This window comes from Perognathus longimembris, chromosome 7 (genome assembly GCF_023159225.1).
Source record: "Perognathus longimembris pacificus isolate PPM17 chromosome 7, ASM2315922v1, whole genome shotgun sequence".
Lineage (NCBI taxonomy): Eukaryota > Metazoa > Chordata > Mammalia > Rodentia > Heteromyidae > Perognathus > Perognathus longimembris.
This window is the reverse complement of record NC_063167.1, coordinates 55,377,017-55,393,941: the sequence shown is the minus strand read 5'-3', so window position 1 is coordinate 55,393,941 and position 16,925 is coordinate 55,377,017. Positions and strand designations below refer to the sequence as shown.

Genomic DNA, 16,925 nt, shown 5'->3' with positions numbered 1-16,925 from the left:
GCCTAGCTGCAGTGCCCAGAGTTTAAACTCCAGTACTGCCAAATGCCTTTTTGGGTTTTGTTTTTGCCAGTCCTGGGGCCTGAACTCAGGGCCTGAGCACTGTCCCTGGCTTCTTTTTGCTCAAGGCTAGCACTCTACCACTTGAACCACAGAGCCACTTCTGGCTTTTTCTACATATGTGGTACTGAGGAATCGAACCCAGGGCTTAAATGTATATGAGGGGAGCACTCTACCACTAGGTCATAGTCCTAGCCCTGCCAAATGCCTTTTGTTATTCAGAAGTATGCAAATAAATTATTCACTTTAGTGGAGGATGTTATTTTGGTGCCAGTACTCTGACTTGAACTTTTGCTTTAGCTTTTTCACTTAAGGTTGGCATGCTACCACTTGAGCCATAGCTCCACTTTATAAAAATTTTTTATTGTAAAGATGATGTACAGAGGAGTTATAGTTACATAAGTAATGAGTACATTTCTTTTTGAACAGTGTCATTTCTCTCATTTCTCCCAGTTTTTCCCTATTTACCCCCCCCCCAAGTTGTATAGTTTATTTTCAACAGTATTTAGTATTACTGTTACATTAGTTCACCTTTTGCCCTACCATTTCTCTTTTACCGTCCCCCAACAGATAAACTTACATACAGAAGGTACAGAAATAAAGAACATATTACAAAAGGAAAATCAAGCAACAGTAACAAACAGAAAAAGCAAAATAAAAACCTCGTTTTCATTTTTTGGAGTTCATTTTAATAAACATTTCATATGATCATATGCACATAACTAATGAGCCTTTGGTTTCACTGTGTGAATGTTTTTAGTCTTGCATAATTTAACATGTCTTAAGTGTAATTTTTGTCTTTTTATTACTGATTAATTGGAGATGAGAGTCTCACAGACTTTCCTGCCCAGACTAGCTTCAAACTGATCCTCAGGACTCAGCCTTCTGAGTTAGCTAAGTAGCTACGATTATAGGCGTGAGCTACTTGTACCTAGCTTTAAGTATAGTTTTTTTTTTTTTTGTGGTGGTGGTTGTGGGGCTTGAACCCAGGGCCTGGGCGTTGTCCTTGAGCTCTTTTGCACAAGGCTAGTGCTCTACCACTTGAGCCACAGCTCCACTTCCGGTTTTTTTTTTTTTTTGGCCAGTCCTGGGCCTTGGACTCAGGGCCTGAGCACTGTCCCTGGCTTCTTTTTGCTCAAGGCTAGCACTCCGCCACTTGAGCCACAGCGCCGCTTCTGGCCGTTTTCTGTATATGTGGTGCTGGGGAATCGAACCTAGGGCCTCGTGTATCCGAGGCAGGCACTCTTGCCACTAGGCTATATCCCCAGCCCTCCACTTCCGGTTTTGAGTGGTTAATTGTAGCGAGTCTCAGGGGTACTTTTCTGCCCCGGCTGGCTTTGAACCATGGTCCTCAGATCTCCATCCTTACTAGCTAGGAGGCATGAGACACCAGCGCCCTTGATAGCCAGGCAGGGAAATCATGTTTTTCTCTCACATCTGGTCTTAGTAGAAAGAGTTAACATCAAGTAGATTCAGAAAGTTTCTCCAGCCAGGTAATATGGCATGGGCTTATAGTCCCAGCCACTCAGGAGGGTACTTAACTGAGCCCAACTTGGCAGGCCAGAGATGTGTGTGAGCACATGCACACTTACATTGACCTATCTCTTGAAGCAGATTTTTTTGGGGGGGGGAGGTGTTGGTTGTCAGGGCTTGAACTGAGGGCCCTGGCATTGTCCCTGAGCTCTTTCACTCAAGGCTCTACCCTCTGCCACTTTAAACCACACTACCACTTCCAGTTTTCTGGTTAATTGGAGATAAGAGTTTCAGGGGGACTTTTTAGCCCAGGCTGGCTTCAAACCCATCCTCTGATCTCAGCCACCATAGTAGCTAGATATTACAGGTTTGAGCCACTGAGGCCCAGCAGCATGCAGATGTTACTTTGACTTGAAGTAGAAACCAGAATACAAGTAACCATTTAATAACTTATTAGCAACAGAAAAAAAGGGGGAAAAAAGGGTTGGGAATATGGCCTAGTGGTAAAGTGCTCGCCTTGTATACATGAAGCCCTGGGTTCAATTCCTCAACACCACATACATAGAAAAAGCCAAAGTGGCACTGTGGCTCAAGTGGTAGAGTACCAGCCTTGAACAAAAAGAAGTCAAGGACAGTGCTTAGGCCCAGAGTTCAAGCCCCAGGACTGGCAAAAAACAAAACAAAACAAGACAGGTATCCACTTGACTGTAAAAAAAAAAAAGTGCCAGAGATAAGGAAAACAAAAGCAATAACTGGTTGAGTCTCAGGTATGGCTTTATCAATGATTTGCTATTTTTGGAACACAATGTAAATTTTAGACAGGGAAAGAGATTTAGGGCAGCTTTTCCACAGCTCATCTTTGGTACTATCAACCCTAGGGAAATGCTTACCTCCACTAAGATGAGGTGTTTTGGGGGGAGGTAGAATGTGCATAGTGTTGGGAATTGCTTTATTACTGAGCGGCACTAGGAGCCCTTTTACACATTTTGCATAGTTTATTGAGTACTGTTTGTTCACTGCCCCCCCCATCAAGTCCTGTCCCTGATCTGCTTTTGCTAGCACTCTACCACTTTACAGCACCACTACTGTCATTTTCTCTTTATGTGGTACTGAGGAACTGAATCCAGGGCTTCCTGTATGCTAGGCAAGCACTCTACCACTAAGCCACATTCCTAGCTCTGGGCACTGTTTTAAGTCAGGCACATTTCTGGGGAATGACAATGAGTAAAAGTTACTGAGAGCACTATCTTTAGTGATTCTATATTCCCGGTGTGTTGACAGCACAGATTAGCAGAAATCACGACCACTTTTGCCAGAGAATAAAGGAGTTTATTGCCGGTGACCCGAACCAGGCCAGTGCCATAAAGAAGTTTGGATTCCCAGGGAGGGGAAATCTTGGGTTTTATACAAGCAGTGTTACACACGAAATAGGTACGAGATATACAAAAGGTCAGGTGTGCTGACATAAACTTCGGACCAAGTGGGGGCACTAATTGTGCACGTCACATCCCGTCCCTTTTGTATTATTAAAATAATGCCCGAGGGCTTCCGGAGATCCATTCTGATCACCCCACCCAGTCAGCCCCCAACCCACATTCCAGGAACAGCCCCACCAGGATACTTCCTGGCAACTGGGTGGGGCCCAGGAGTAATTTATCGACTTTTGGTGTAGAGAACACTATGTGCGGAGTTGAGGTTTTGTTTGTGCCAGTACTAGGATTTGAACTCAGGGACCTTCACGCTGTCTCTTAGCTTTCTGGATCAAGATTCTACCACTTGAGCCGCAGTTCTACTTTTGGCTTTCTTCGGGATAATTGACGGTAAGAATCTCATGGGGTTTCCTGTCGGTGCTGGCTCTTAACCTCAGATCTCAGCCTCTAGAGTAGCTAGGATTTCAGGCGTCAACCACAGGCGCCTGGCTTGAACTTGAGGTTTAAGAAGGTAAGGAGCACAGAGGTAGAAGTGTGTTCCTCAGACTGGATAGAGAGGCCTGGGCAGCCCTCTGATTAGAGACCTCCTGAAAAGATCCTGAAATTCACTTGGACGGTCGAAGAGTTACAACTGGGGAAAGGAGTCCGACGGCTGGAGAAAACAGCAGGCGCAAATGCTGAACGTGGCTGGAGCAACTGTAAAAAGGGCCGGAAAGGTGAGCGAGGGGACCATACGGTCTGCGACAAGGTGGGCAGGAGCTTCGATCATCAGCACGCCACACTGCTAAGGGTAGGAGCTCCAGATTCTGCTGACACCCGAGCTCGGGATGAAGCGGCGAAAGCCCCACCGGTCCCGCGGGGCTGCAGGCGGGGGGGGGGGGGGGGGGCTGGTTATGGAGGGAGGTCCCGGGATCCGCCCTCCGAGGAACAACCCTGGATCCAGGGCGAGGCGAGGCGAGGGGGGCGGGGGTACGGGGGCCACCGCTGGGGAGCGCGGAGATGCAGTGCACGGGCCGCGGTTACCAGCAGGCGGTGTAGTGAGCGCGCTGGCAGCTGCCGCCACCGCCCGCCCGTCGGTCCCAACTAGGAGAAAGGAGGGGACCGGAAGGAGCCGCTGGTGCTGCGGGAAGTAGCAGGAGCGGGAGGCGGGGACCCACCTGGAAGCGCCGCGGAGCTGCTGTGGAGCTTCCTGCGGCGGCGGGCACTCGGGCCAGTGCGGTGGCGGGGGTGGGGAGCGGCGGCGCCTTCCGGAGTGGCCCGTGGCGTCTGGCCCCGCGCGAAAGGTGAGCAGGCGCTCGGGGCACGTGGCGTGGGGCCGGCGCGGGGGAGGGAGAAGAAAAGGGGAGAGCTCAGGGGAAACGCTCGGCTCTGGGACCCGGATTGAGAGCTGGGCGCCGGGAGGGGGTAGGCTGTGGAGGAGGAGGCGGCGGCGGAGCCCCCACGTGGGGCCGGGGTGCGCGCGCACGCGTACGCGGGCTAAGGGAGGGCGCGGGGGGGGGGCGTCTCGGAGAGGGCGGCGGGCGCGCGCGTGCCCGGGAGTGGCGCACGTGACAAGCACGCCGAAAGTCCGTCTCCACGTGACACGCGGGAAGGCCGCCTGTGGTAGATCGGTGCCCTGTGATGTGTAACCCAAGTCCCCTGAGTTCCTTGGACGGTGGCTGTTATTTCTTCCTCCCTAATCCTAGACTATGGAGAGACGGAAAAGGTGGAAAGGACTTCCTACCTCTCTCAGTGCCTTATACGTTTCCTCCAGTTGGTTCATGAATCACTTTTTAAGTACCGAAGTGCTCACTTTTCTTTACCGCCATGTTGGTTCTTAGAGGAAGCTCGCGAGAGGCGAGTGGGTTTATATCGCGAGGTTTCTCGACTCTCGCGGGACCTTGTTGGCAGAGCAGTTGTCCTGGATGGCGGAGCCTTGGGTTCCGGGGGTCTGGGACCCGCAACTCTTTCTACAAGGCAAGTTGTCAGGGAGGGGCCTGGGCGAGAGCCTCCTGCTGCGGGGAGACTGTGCAGCGTCGTCTTCGCCCACTCCAAAGGGAGGGCAGTGAGCCCATTGAGTGGGCCGGCCTCTTCCCTCTCCCCGCGGGCACCCCGCCACCTGCAGAAGCGTTAGCACCCCCGGGCCCGGGCTGCGCCCCGCGAGATGCTCGCCCCGCCGGGTCCCGCGCGCCGCGAGTCCGGAGCCGCGCCCACGTCGCGTGACGCCCCCCCCCCCCCCGGATCCCGCTCCTCTCACTTCCAAACCTCCTTGTCAGTTGTTTGCCTGCTTCCCATTCCCAGTGTCCCAGACCTGTGGACCGTGCCGTCGCTCTTTCTGCTGTGATACCCTTTCTCCACTCGCTTAGAAACGGAACCCCTTCTCCCTCTTCTCCTGGGATAGTTTCAACTCTCCTTATCCATTGATGAATTTCCTCCTCGCCCTGACTTGGTATTCACAGTAACTTTTGGCATTATTTGGAGAGTGCCCTATCTCTAACAGTATCTGAGAGGTCAGAGTAAATTATTCTTTTAATCCTTACGAGTCTCTTATCATGTAATTATTGACAAGGCCGTGATTACTTCAGCGTTACTGAGGCTGCCATTTTTGATGTTAGGAATTTTTGATGCAATTTTACATTGCGTGTTGAAAGCAAACGTGGGTCGTTTCAGATCAGCTGTTTAAAAGCATACTCCCTATAAACTTCGGATCATAATTTTAGCTCATTTTTTTTCTAAGAGGGTTTTCTTCTCTTAATAACTTACCAGAAATGAATTGACCTACTCTATACTTTCTGCATTTGTTTTGTTGTTCACCAGTGTTTGAATTTTATCCAGTATTGGTAGTGTTAATTACACAGTCAGACATCTAGGTAATTCATGTGTAGTTTGTGTTTTTAAACTGCAAAAGTATTGTTTGCCTTTACACTTAGTACTGAGAGGCATAGCAGAACGTTCCCAGTCAGACCCTGCCACAATGTTCCCGCCTCGGTTTTAAAATCTGCCCCTTAGTAAATCACTCTGCGATGTTTTCCATATTTTATTTTTGTTGGAGGGGGGAAACTTAAAATTAAAAGGCTGTTTAGTTCTGTGGTATACTAGTACAACATTCACAATTGGAACGTTTTCTATTAGTTGAATTTTTATATAGTGATAAATGACTACTGTTAAGTCTCAGTTGTATAGTTAATATTTATGCTCTATATTTACTTCTGTACTTTCATTACTTAGGTGTTCCAAACGAACTCAGGTATGTCTAGAGGAGTTTTCTAGAAGTTTTAAAAATTTGTCATTTCAATTGAAGTAATTCTGACCTTACAATTTAATGACCCTTAACTAGGGAGAAGTAGTTATAACAGCAGTTAATAAAAAATATATCCACCTACCTAAAATTTGTTGAGCAGCTATCATTTTGTGATTATCCCTTCAAAAATAACAGCATTTTTGTTATTGTTTCTTTATTATTATTGTATTGAGACAAGATAATTTAGCCTAGCCTGGCCTATGAGTCAGAATCCTTTCAGCCACTTCATGCTGACATTACAGGTATGAACTACCACCCCTGGCTTAGGTTTTATCAGACCTGTCAGATTGAAAATCATGGTACACTTTTGAAAAAAATTGTGGAAGTGCAAGTGGAATTGTTGGGGGTAGTTGTGTTGAGAGATGTGATGTGAAAAAGGATATAGATTAAAGAGAATATAGATTAATATGGAAATGGAATTGTAGATGTTGTAGAGAAAAGAGGACTTGTAGGTTGGCAATGAGACAAGAGTCACAACACAATAGGTAGGCTTATAAAAAGAGAAACTTGAGTTCCCAGAATTTGGAAAGAGTATTTGAGACTTTAAAAAAAAAGTATTTTCAAATACTTTTTTTAAAAAAAGACAATTGCACAGACTACTTACAGAATTACTAGATAGTACCTATAGTAAAACTCAGCAGCTGAAATTTATATTTAGTTGAAACTTTGAATTATTTACTTAAAGCTATTTGGCTAACTAACATTTGTTAAGTACGTTTAAATACTAGAAATAGAAAATTAAACAAGTAATGATGAATTGAAAGTCACACTTGTATGCTTGCAAAATTATGTGCATAAGCTTAGAATTGGGCCTTTGATAGTCTTCTGTGTACCTGATCTATGCATGTTAAACAGTTGTTTTATAAACTGTTTATAGAGTTTATAAACTGTAAACTTTTGTAAACTTTTACTGGTAGAGTGTGTTGGAAATTACCAGTTTTTTAAATAGACATTAATTTATTTGAGGTAATAGTGATAATGCATGCTTAATTTTTGTTCATGGTATATATATACATATATATACATACACATATATAAATATATATTATATATATATATTTTTTTGCCAGTCTTGGGGCTTGAACTCAGGGCCTGAGCACTGTCCCTGGCTTCTTTTTGCTCAAGGCTAGCACTCAGTCAACTTGATCCACAGTGCCACTTGTGGCCTTATCTATATATGTGGTGCTGAGAATCGAACCCAGGGCTTCATGTATACGAGGCAAGTACTCTTGCCACTAGGCCATATTCCCAGCCAGCTCATGATATTTTTTAAGCCAGGTATTGCTGATTTCCAGAATCTTGTCACTTTGTAGATTATTCAGAGCAGAACTTTTATTCATATTAATTATATCAGGAATGTATGTTTATTGCTTACTTCTTCAATCACTGTCTACAAGGATTATAGTAAATTACTTAGCTAAAATAGAAATAGTGAAAATACATTGCAGCTACTTTTAAAAACACCAATTTCAGCACTTGAGTGTAGAGTGTTTTCTCAGCATACACAAGCTCCTGCATTTCAACTGCAGCACCACACGATAAATATGACAAAAAACTTAATTTCAAATCAAAATTTGCTTGGGAGTAATTTCTAAGGAATAGTTACTGGAAGATTGATTTCTATAATTAATGCAGATGTGCAAGTTTCTGTTAATGTTCTATTAATACTAAAAATATACATATATGTTTATGTATAAAATGAGTATACATACAGATACATAACACACATACGTATCATGAAGATTCCTGAGGGTCCTAAGGAATAAGTTCTAAAACCATGGCAGTATTCAACTTGACTTTTTTTTCTGAACCTGTAATGTTCACTTGTTTGTTTTTTCTTTTCTGATATTCTTTCTCAATGTGTACTTTTTTTTGTCTTGACAGAGATAAGTGAGTTGAGTAACTCTCTGAAGACATTACTGATACATGATTTAGTCAAACTATTCATTTCTTGCTTTTTTGGTGGGGACAAGATAGCCTACAATTCTCATATCCTCCTATGTAGAAGAATTATAGCTACTAGGACCACAGCTATGCTCCATTATGCCCTGTCCTTTTTTTTTTTAAACTTGGCATGTTTTTTTTTTAAATTAATTACATTTTAGGTATTAAGATTTGAAATATGACCTCAGGCTCAGTAGACAGGCACTCTGCCACTTGAACAATGCCTCTTGCTTTGAATTGAGTATTTTTTTAAAAATTGGATCACTCATCTGACATTTGTTGAGTGCCAGTGAGTGATCTCAGCCCATTTGAAACATAGGAGAAATTCTGGGCATAGATTAGAATCTTCTAAATTGTTGTAACCTAAATAGGTATACATACTTTATGAGAGGGATACATACAGTGTGAGAAATTTGGTTTTGCAAGTTATAGACTGTTGTGGACTGTCTTTATATATGTAGTCCATTATTCATCAAAAACTGTTATGTGACACATGAGTGCACAGATAAGTGTTTGGCCTTTATTTAAAAACTACCAATCTGAATTAGCACACCGAAGTGAAATCAGAGTAGACCTGGAGTAAGACACACAGCAGAAATATTTTTCAATTAGCAATAATTGCACCTCGGATAAACCTCATTGGCTATGATACTGCCACTGCGCAAAGCTCAGAAATATTTTATTTCAAAGGAATGGAAAAAATTATTAAGAGTAGGTAGTACTATAGAATAACGTTTAAAGGCTGCTAACCACATGAGAGAATCAAGTTTTTGTATAATAATATAGTAGTTAATTTATCCCAGTAAACTTAATTATAATTTTATTCCATGCTTAAGAAAGTAGTAAGCAATTCCTATCGTAAAGATCATTTAAAAAATTACCCTTTTACATTTACATTTTAGCCAGGTACTGGTGGTTCACACCTGTATTCCTAGGTATTCAGGAGGTTGACATCTGAGAACTTTAATTCCCAGTTTGAAGACAGCCAGGGCAAATAAGACTATGAGATGTTTATCTTCTATTAGCCCACAAAAACCCAGTTGTGGCTAAAATGATCGAGCACTGGCTTTGAGTAAAAGGCCAACCAAGAGTGTGTGGCCCTGAGTTTAAGCCCCAATAACAGCGCATGTGTACACACACACAAACCTACAAAAACAAATTCGGAGAAGTGATCTCCATCTTTCATTTAATATTTTAAGGGATTATCTCACTAACAAGGCTCTCCTACATTAAAATATAAGTAATAAGCAACCACTTGCTGACACACTAGCACATCTCTAATGAATGATTTAGTAAAGCAAGTAATTGGAATTAAGAAATGTCCTGTCTATGTGATTTAATTCTGTAGATGTCCTGAGGTGAGAAATGTTTCATTTTATAATGAATCATCTTTGGTGCTTTGCTGGAGTTCTTGTTATGTTTTCTTTAAAAGTTATGCTCCCTCCAGGGATCGAATGATTGGTAGTATTGGACTCAGGAATAAACTGTATGTATGTATCAAAATGATTTCAGAGGGGTTAGCTTCAGGACTTTAAATCTTGGAAACTAATACAACCTAATAAAGTGCTAATAAAGCACTATTTTTTTCTTGACAAAAGACAAGACAATTAGCTACATGTCCCACTTTTTAACTTGTTCTTAGCACTTCCATATTTTCATGAATATTACTAACCACCATGATAAATGGTTGTATCATAGTCTGTGCAGATGTATATTCCCTATTCTATTTTTTTGTATATGTAACTGTGGAGATACTTTATACATTTATACATATCCATTTATATCTATTTATACATAGGATGTTTTCCATATGTAGTCTTCTTTTAGGTTATTGACATAAGTGATTTTTTGGTACATTTTAAAGTCTCTTGAGTATGTGATCACTAATTACCATAGAGATAAATTTATATTCCTAATGGAATGCTTGTTGCTTTGAACTTTGTAAACATTAAATATATTTATAAAAATTCCATAAGGTATACATACTCTACCACTTCCTTTACTACAGAGGTAAAACATAACATAAACAATAGATATATAGTTCTTTGTGAATTTTTAAGAGTTTAAAAATTAATGTAATCAAATACCAGAATATACTTTTGTTTTGCTGATCTTATGAAATCCCTTCTCCAGAAATGTAAAAATAAACAATACTGATTTAACTTTGTTCAGTTTTTCCCCCTAAGTAAATAAATCAAGTTTTTTCAACCTCATATAGCATGGACTTAAAATGAAAATCTAAAATGCTTTCCTCAGAATTGGTAATTGTTTTAGCTCTATTTAAAGTATGCTTTATTTTTACATTTTAAGTGTTGATATGTTATCACAAACTAACAAATATATTATTGCTGATCTTAGATGGTTCTTATTACATGATTAGTATTTGCTTTTGGTTTTCTTTTTTTTTGGCCTTGGACTCAGGGCCTGAGCACTGTTCCTGGCTTCTTTTTGCTCAAGGCTAGTACTTTGCCACTTGAGTTCACAGTGCCACTTCTGGCCGTTTTCTATGTATGTAGTGCTTGGGAATTGAACGCAGGGCTTCATGTATACAAGGCAAGCACTCTTGCCACTAGGCCATATTCCCAGCCCCTTGGTTTTCTTTTTATTGTGATGGATGTTTTCCTATTGATTTTTTTAGGGCATTTACTAAATTAAGGATAATAAAGTTCAATCTCCACAAAACAATAATTTATAATTTTTTTTTTTTTTACCAGCTAAAGCTTTAGTTTTGAGATAGCTTAGTGTTAGAGTATGAGCTTAGTATAAACAAATCTCTGGGCATAATCTTCAGCACCAAAAGAATACGAAGAAAAGAAAGAATTCATTTCTAATATCTTAGAATTAGCAGTTTCTCCTTTGTTGAGCTGAAATAAAATTATAACTACTCAAGAGTACAGACTAGAAATAGAAGTAGAATTTATAAAATTAGTGAAATTAACTTCTAACATCAATGTGGTATATTTGCTGTTTTAAATTTTAATTTAAGATTTTTTTGTGTGTGTGTGCCAGTCTTGGACCGTGGACTCAGGGCCTGAGTGCTGTACCTGGCTTCTTTTTGCTCAAGCTACCACTCTGCCACTTGAGCCACAGTGCCACTTGTGGCTATTTTCTGTATATGTGGTGTGAGGAATTGAACCCAGGGCTTCATGTATATAAGGCAAGCACTCTTGCCAGTAGGCCATATTCCCAGCCCCTAACTTAAGTATTTTAAAACAGGGACTCTCTACATTTCCCAGATTGGCCTTAAGGTCTTTTGTTTTAGCCATCTGAGTAGCTGGGATTACAGAGTGCCATCATGTGTAGGCTAGCGTGTGTTTCCTTTATTAAATAGTAACACATAACTTGATATCTTATGTGTATGTATTTAGTGAAAAATGTTATCTGTTAGAAGATTCAAACTACAGACTCACAGTACTGACATCAAATGAGGATGTTGATATGATATATGCAATGAACTTTGATAATAACAAATTTCAGGTGAATATTAAGGGTCATTCATGCCACAGAGCATTTTCAGCATTTTTATTGTTTACTAGAATTTCTTTCTAATTTTGTAGAATAATTATTCAGTATCCTAAAATAGTTGGTGAAAAGAGGTACTGTACTTTTACATTAGAAAACTGACTCCAAAGCTGTTGATTTATTAAATAATGACTTCTGCCCCTTCTATGCTGATTACCTTAATGGTAGCAAGGAAGGCTAGATTTAAGTAATTTTTTTTTTTTTTTTTGCAAGTCCTGGGGCTTGGACTCAGGGCCTGAGTACTGTCCTTGGCTTCCTTTTGCTCAAGGCTAGCACTCTACCACTTGAGCCACAGCGCCACTTCTGGCCATTTTCTATATACATGGTGCTGGGGAATTGAAACCAGGGCTTCGTGTATACGAGGCAAGCATTCTTGCCACTAGGCCGTATTCCTAGCCTAAATACATATTTTATATTGGTTTTACAGTAATGTTTCTTTTCTGAGGGAGAAATTTCTTTCCCTTGTTTTAAAAAAGATAAAAATATTATTCAAGTATAATAAGCATAAATTTTCATATGCTCAGTGAATTTTCATAGTCTAAGCACACTGGTGTAATAGTAATTAAGAATCAGGTTATCATTAAACCCCCAGAGACTTCTTGTGTCTTTTTTCTGGGTTTTAAAGATCTCTGCTTGCCACACAGAAACCACCAATTATGTCTAGGACAATACAATAATTTTGTTTGCGCTTGAGCATAGAATCAGTATGTGTTCTGCTTTATTTCTGGCTTTCTTCAATGTTACATTTAGCCTGAGAAATCCTACAGTTCAATCTGATTTCCACAGTACTCATTGCATTGAAAGTTTTCAAGAACTAGGAGAGGAGGCTGGGAATATGGCTTAGAGGCAAGAGTGCTCGCCTCATATACATGAAGTCCTGGGTTCGATTCCCCAGTACCACATATATAGAAAACGGCCAGAAGTGGCGCTGTGGCTCAAGTGGCTGAGTGCTAGCCTTTCTGTCATTTATGGCTTCTGTACCTAATCTGTCTCTCCTCTCACATCCCATTAAAACATTTTTTGTTTTGAAAACTTTAGTACAGTATTCCTGGCCAGCTGATGCCTTTTTGGGCTTTTATTACTTGGTAGCTTACATTTCATTCTTTGAATTCTTCAGCCAGTGATTCCTGTTCTAGTTTTTATGATAGCCTTTAGTTTTAGTTACTTAAAAGAATGTTGAAAGCTCTGCGCCCCCCTCCCCAATCAAGAAACCATCCTGATTTTAAAATAAGCCATTTTACTACTTTCAAAGTATTTTGTTATTCATGATCGGTGTCACAATGTGGCATGAAAATTATAAAAGCAGATTATAGACCACTACAAAACTGGTCTATAATAAGAATTTTACTTAGTTATTTCTTTTTAGACAGCTTTTATAAGTTTGAGTCTTTGTTATCAAGGATTCTTTAATATTTTCCCCTCATTTTACTGTATTTATATATGTATGTAATTAATTTTATTTGGCGTTTCTATTTATTGACTCTTTAAATTTCATCATCCAAGGAGAGTTAATACATGACTGTTTGGTAGCAAGAGAAACAATCTAAAACCACAATAACCCACCCACCCCAAACAAAAACAAAACCAAACAGAATAAACCCCATCTGAAACAAGGCCTTTGGTGTATGTAATTATTGATTTACTGACTGCTGGCCCTGGCTGGGGCTGAGCTTCTTTTTTGCCCACTGCCATCACTCTACCACTTGACACAGTTCCACTTTTAGCAGCTCTTTTTAAGTACTTTTTTAGAGATAAGAATCTCTGGAACTTTCCTATCCTGACTAGCGCCCAACTTTAACCCGCAGTTTTCAGTTTCCTGAGTGGCTAAGATTATAGCCATGGCCCTTCAGCTTTCTTGTTTAGTAGGAAAGTAAGTCATAGTGAAAGATTTATTGCTATATATCTGTGCATACCTTTTCCTTTCCCGTATGTCTTATTGTTAGTCTGGTGATAAACTTAATATCCTTATAAGCAAGTTTGGTTACTTTCAGTATTTGTTAGAGTCAGTATATATAAATAAATGGCTAGGAGCAATTGAAAAGAGCTATTTTGTTCAAGATTACATATATTTCATGACCTATACTTCTAACTCAACTTTATTTTTTCTGAGCTTTTTAAAAATAATTCATTTGCTCTCTGTGAACTCAGGGCTTTAAGATTGATAGGCAGGAGCTCTCTGCCATCTGTTTGGGAGGATCATTATTTTCTGAATGAACACAGAGCTCTTATCAATTTGGATAAAGGTGTGTGTGTGTGTGTGGCAGACAGACAGACTGGAAATTTAAACCTAGGACCTTGAGCCAGCATTAAGCTGCACACTCAGCCTGTAAATATTGTTGGTGAGCTAGTCGGCGTTTTCTTGTTTGACCTTGGTTACATACATAAGTAGATCTTTAGCAGACTTTGACCAAGGAAAGTGTGTGTGTGAGTGTGTGTGTGTGTGTGTGTGTGTGTGTGTGAGTATGTTATGTGTATGTCTGTGCTGGTACTGGGGTTTGAACTCAGGATCTCATGCTCTCACTTAGCTTTTTGCTACTCCATCACTTTAGCCACACCTTTACGTTCATCATTTTTCTTGGTTAATTGGAGATAAGTCAATTTTTCTGGGGCCCTAATAAATTAAGGTTCAATTCAAATAAAGTTACATGATAATAGGACTAAATGGTGTAATTTCAAAGAGAGTAAGGCTTAAAGGATCATTTTGAATAGTGAGTTTTTGTTTTTGTTTTTGGAAGGGGTTGGATTCTTGAGCCTTCTCTCCCCTTTCCCCTTGTGCAGTCTTAATTGTGTACTCCACGATGACTTCAAACTTGATCCTCCTGCCTCATCCTCTCAAATCCTGGGATTAATTCTCTGTAAGTGTACAATTAAATCCAGGTGTGGTGGTTTTCTCCTGTAATCCTAGCACTCTCCAGGCTGAGAGGAAGGAACATTCTTATTTCAATACAAGCCTGAGCTACAAAGTAAGACTTTGCCTCAATAAACGTTTAACTCAGTAATGTGTGAATAAATTTGTATGACCATCAGCACAATTTAGTTTTAGTATATCATCATCATCATCATCCTGAAAAGATCGCTAATGTTTACGCTGTTATTCCCACCTTTAGCCTGTTATAGTTTTAAAAAAACCAACCAGTAGGGGTCCTTAGCAGGGTAATAAAAATTTTCCTGTAAATCCAGAAACTTTTTTATTTTTAAGAAATTGGAAATAAAGTTCAATGTTACTCTACCTTTTATTTTGTGTGCATTTGTATTAGTTTTTCTTAGCGATGTAATTTAAGATGATATGAATCTTATTTAAGGATAGGAAAAAGTCATTCATAGCTGGGAAGGTGGCGTAGTGGTACAGTGCTTGCCTAGCATGCATGAAGCCCGGGGTTCCATTCCTCAGTACCACATATACAGAAAAAGCTGGAAATGGCACGGTAGCTCAAGTGGTAGAGTGCTACCGTTCAGCAAAAGCAGCTGAGTGATAGTGCCCAGGCCCTGCATTCAAGCCCAAGATTGGCAAAACAAAAAAAAAACACAAAACACCAAAAAAGTCATTCATTAAATTGGCCATCATTAAATGTATAAGGAGGAAATGAAGAGAGGAGAAAGGAAAGGTAGTTGAGACATTTATAATTTGTAGTTCCATGGTGATACTGACTACCCAAAGCGAGTAAGACCCTATCTGTAAAAGAAAAAGGACTTAGGAGTTTGGGAGGGTGACTCTGGTAGAGTCCCAAATTAGAGGCCCTCAGTATTGCCAAGAGGGGGAAAAGTGTCAACTCTTAGTGTGGTGATGATACATGCCTTAATCCCAGCATTTGGAAAGCTGAGGCAGACTGATTACTTTGGAAGCTAATTGGGGCATAAAAGGGGGGGAGGGGTTGCCAGGCGCTGGTGGCTCACACCTGTAATCCTAGGTACTCAGGAGGCTGAGATCTGAGGATTTCGGTTCAAAGCCAGCCCAGTCAGGAAAGTTAGTGAGACTCTTAACTCCAATGAAACACCAAAAAATCGGAAGTGGCTCTCTGGCTCAAGTGGTAGAGTGCTAGCCTTGAGCTACAGTGCAAGCCCCATGACCCTCCTGAGTTGTACAGTTACAGAAAAGAGCTATCAAGCCTAGCCTACCTGAGTTTTTGTATTTGTCAAATCCTCAGTTTTATAGCTGTACATATGGCTCTTTTAAAGTACGTGTGTGTGTGTGTGTTGGTACTAGGGCTTGAACTCAAGGCTTGGATATTGTCTTTTAGCTTTTTTGCTCAAAGCTGATGCTCTACCACTTGAGCCACAGCTCCATATATGTGGTGCTGAGGAATCGAACATACGGCTTCATGAGTAAGAGGCAAGCATTCTACCACTAGGCCATATTCCCAGCCCCTGGGTTATTGTTTTTATGATATCTTTACTTTCAGATATAAGTAACCTTTAAAAAGCTTTTGTACTGAAGTATAAATACATATATAAAAAAAACACGGGGCTGGGAATATGGCCCAGTGGCAAGAATGCTTGACTCGTATACATGAAGCCCTGGGTTCGATTCCCCAGCACCACATATACAGAAAATGGCCAGAGGTGGCACTGTGGCTCAAGTGGCAGAGTGCTAGCCTTGAGCAAAAAGAAGCCAGGTACAGTGCTCAGGCCCTGAGTTCAAGCCCCAGGACTGGCAAAAAAAAAAAAAAAAAAAACCCCACAAAACACAATTAGCTTTGCAGGGCACCATTGGCTCATGCCTGTAATCCTAGCTATTCAAGAGCCTGAGATCTGAGGATCACAGTTTGAAATCAGAACAGGCAGGAAAGTCCCTGAGACTTTATTTGCAGTAAACCACTAGAAAACTGGAAATGACACTGTGGCTCAAAGGGGTAGAGTGCTAGCTAGCTAGCCTTGAGTGTAAAAGTTTAGGGACAGTGCCCAGGCCCTGAGTTCAAATCCCACAACTGGCCAAGAAAAATGAAAGAAAAAGGTTATAGCTTGTGGATTTCACAAACTGAAACAAGTAATCAACAAGTAGACAAAGAGTTTCTAGCTTCCAACATCTAAATAACCTTAATTTTTTGGCAATTTATCTTAGTTTTCTCTGACTGTGAACGTTTGGTTAAAAATACAGTGTATAAAACATACCAGTGGCCCATGCCTGTAATCCTGACTATTCAAGGAGGTTGAGATATGATCATCCTGCTTTTTTGCTTTGTTTTGTTTTTTACCAGCCCTGGGGCTTGAACTCCACCCGA

At 40.9% G+C, this 16,925-nt stretch overlaps 1 protein-coding gene and 1 pseudogene across 2 annotated transcripts in view; one reads left to right on the top strand and one right to left on the bottom strand.

The window, feature by feature from the left end:
• Positions 1-4,111: 4,111 nt before the first annotated feature.
• The window catches only part of Zzz3 (zinc finger ZZ-type containing 3), a 79,143-nt gene continuing 66,329 nt past the window's right edge, over positions 4,112-16,925 (top strand). Inside the window, exon 1 of one of the 2 annotated variants that reach the window (XM_048351618.1) lies at positions 4,112-4,243. The gene's annotated coding sequence lies outside the window, so the exon portion shown is untranslated. Of the gene's footprint in view, positions 4,244-4,539; positions 4,717-16,925 lie in introns of those variants that run through there. The other variant, XM_048351619.1, reaches the window with a different exon arrangement.
• LOC125355851 lies at positions 8,704-8,853 on the bottom strand (annotated as a pseudogene).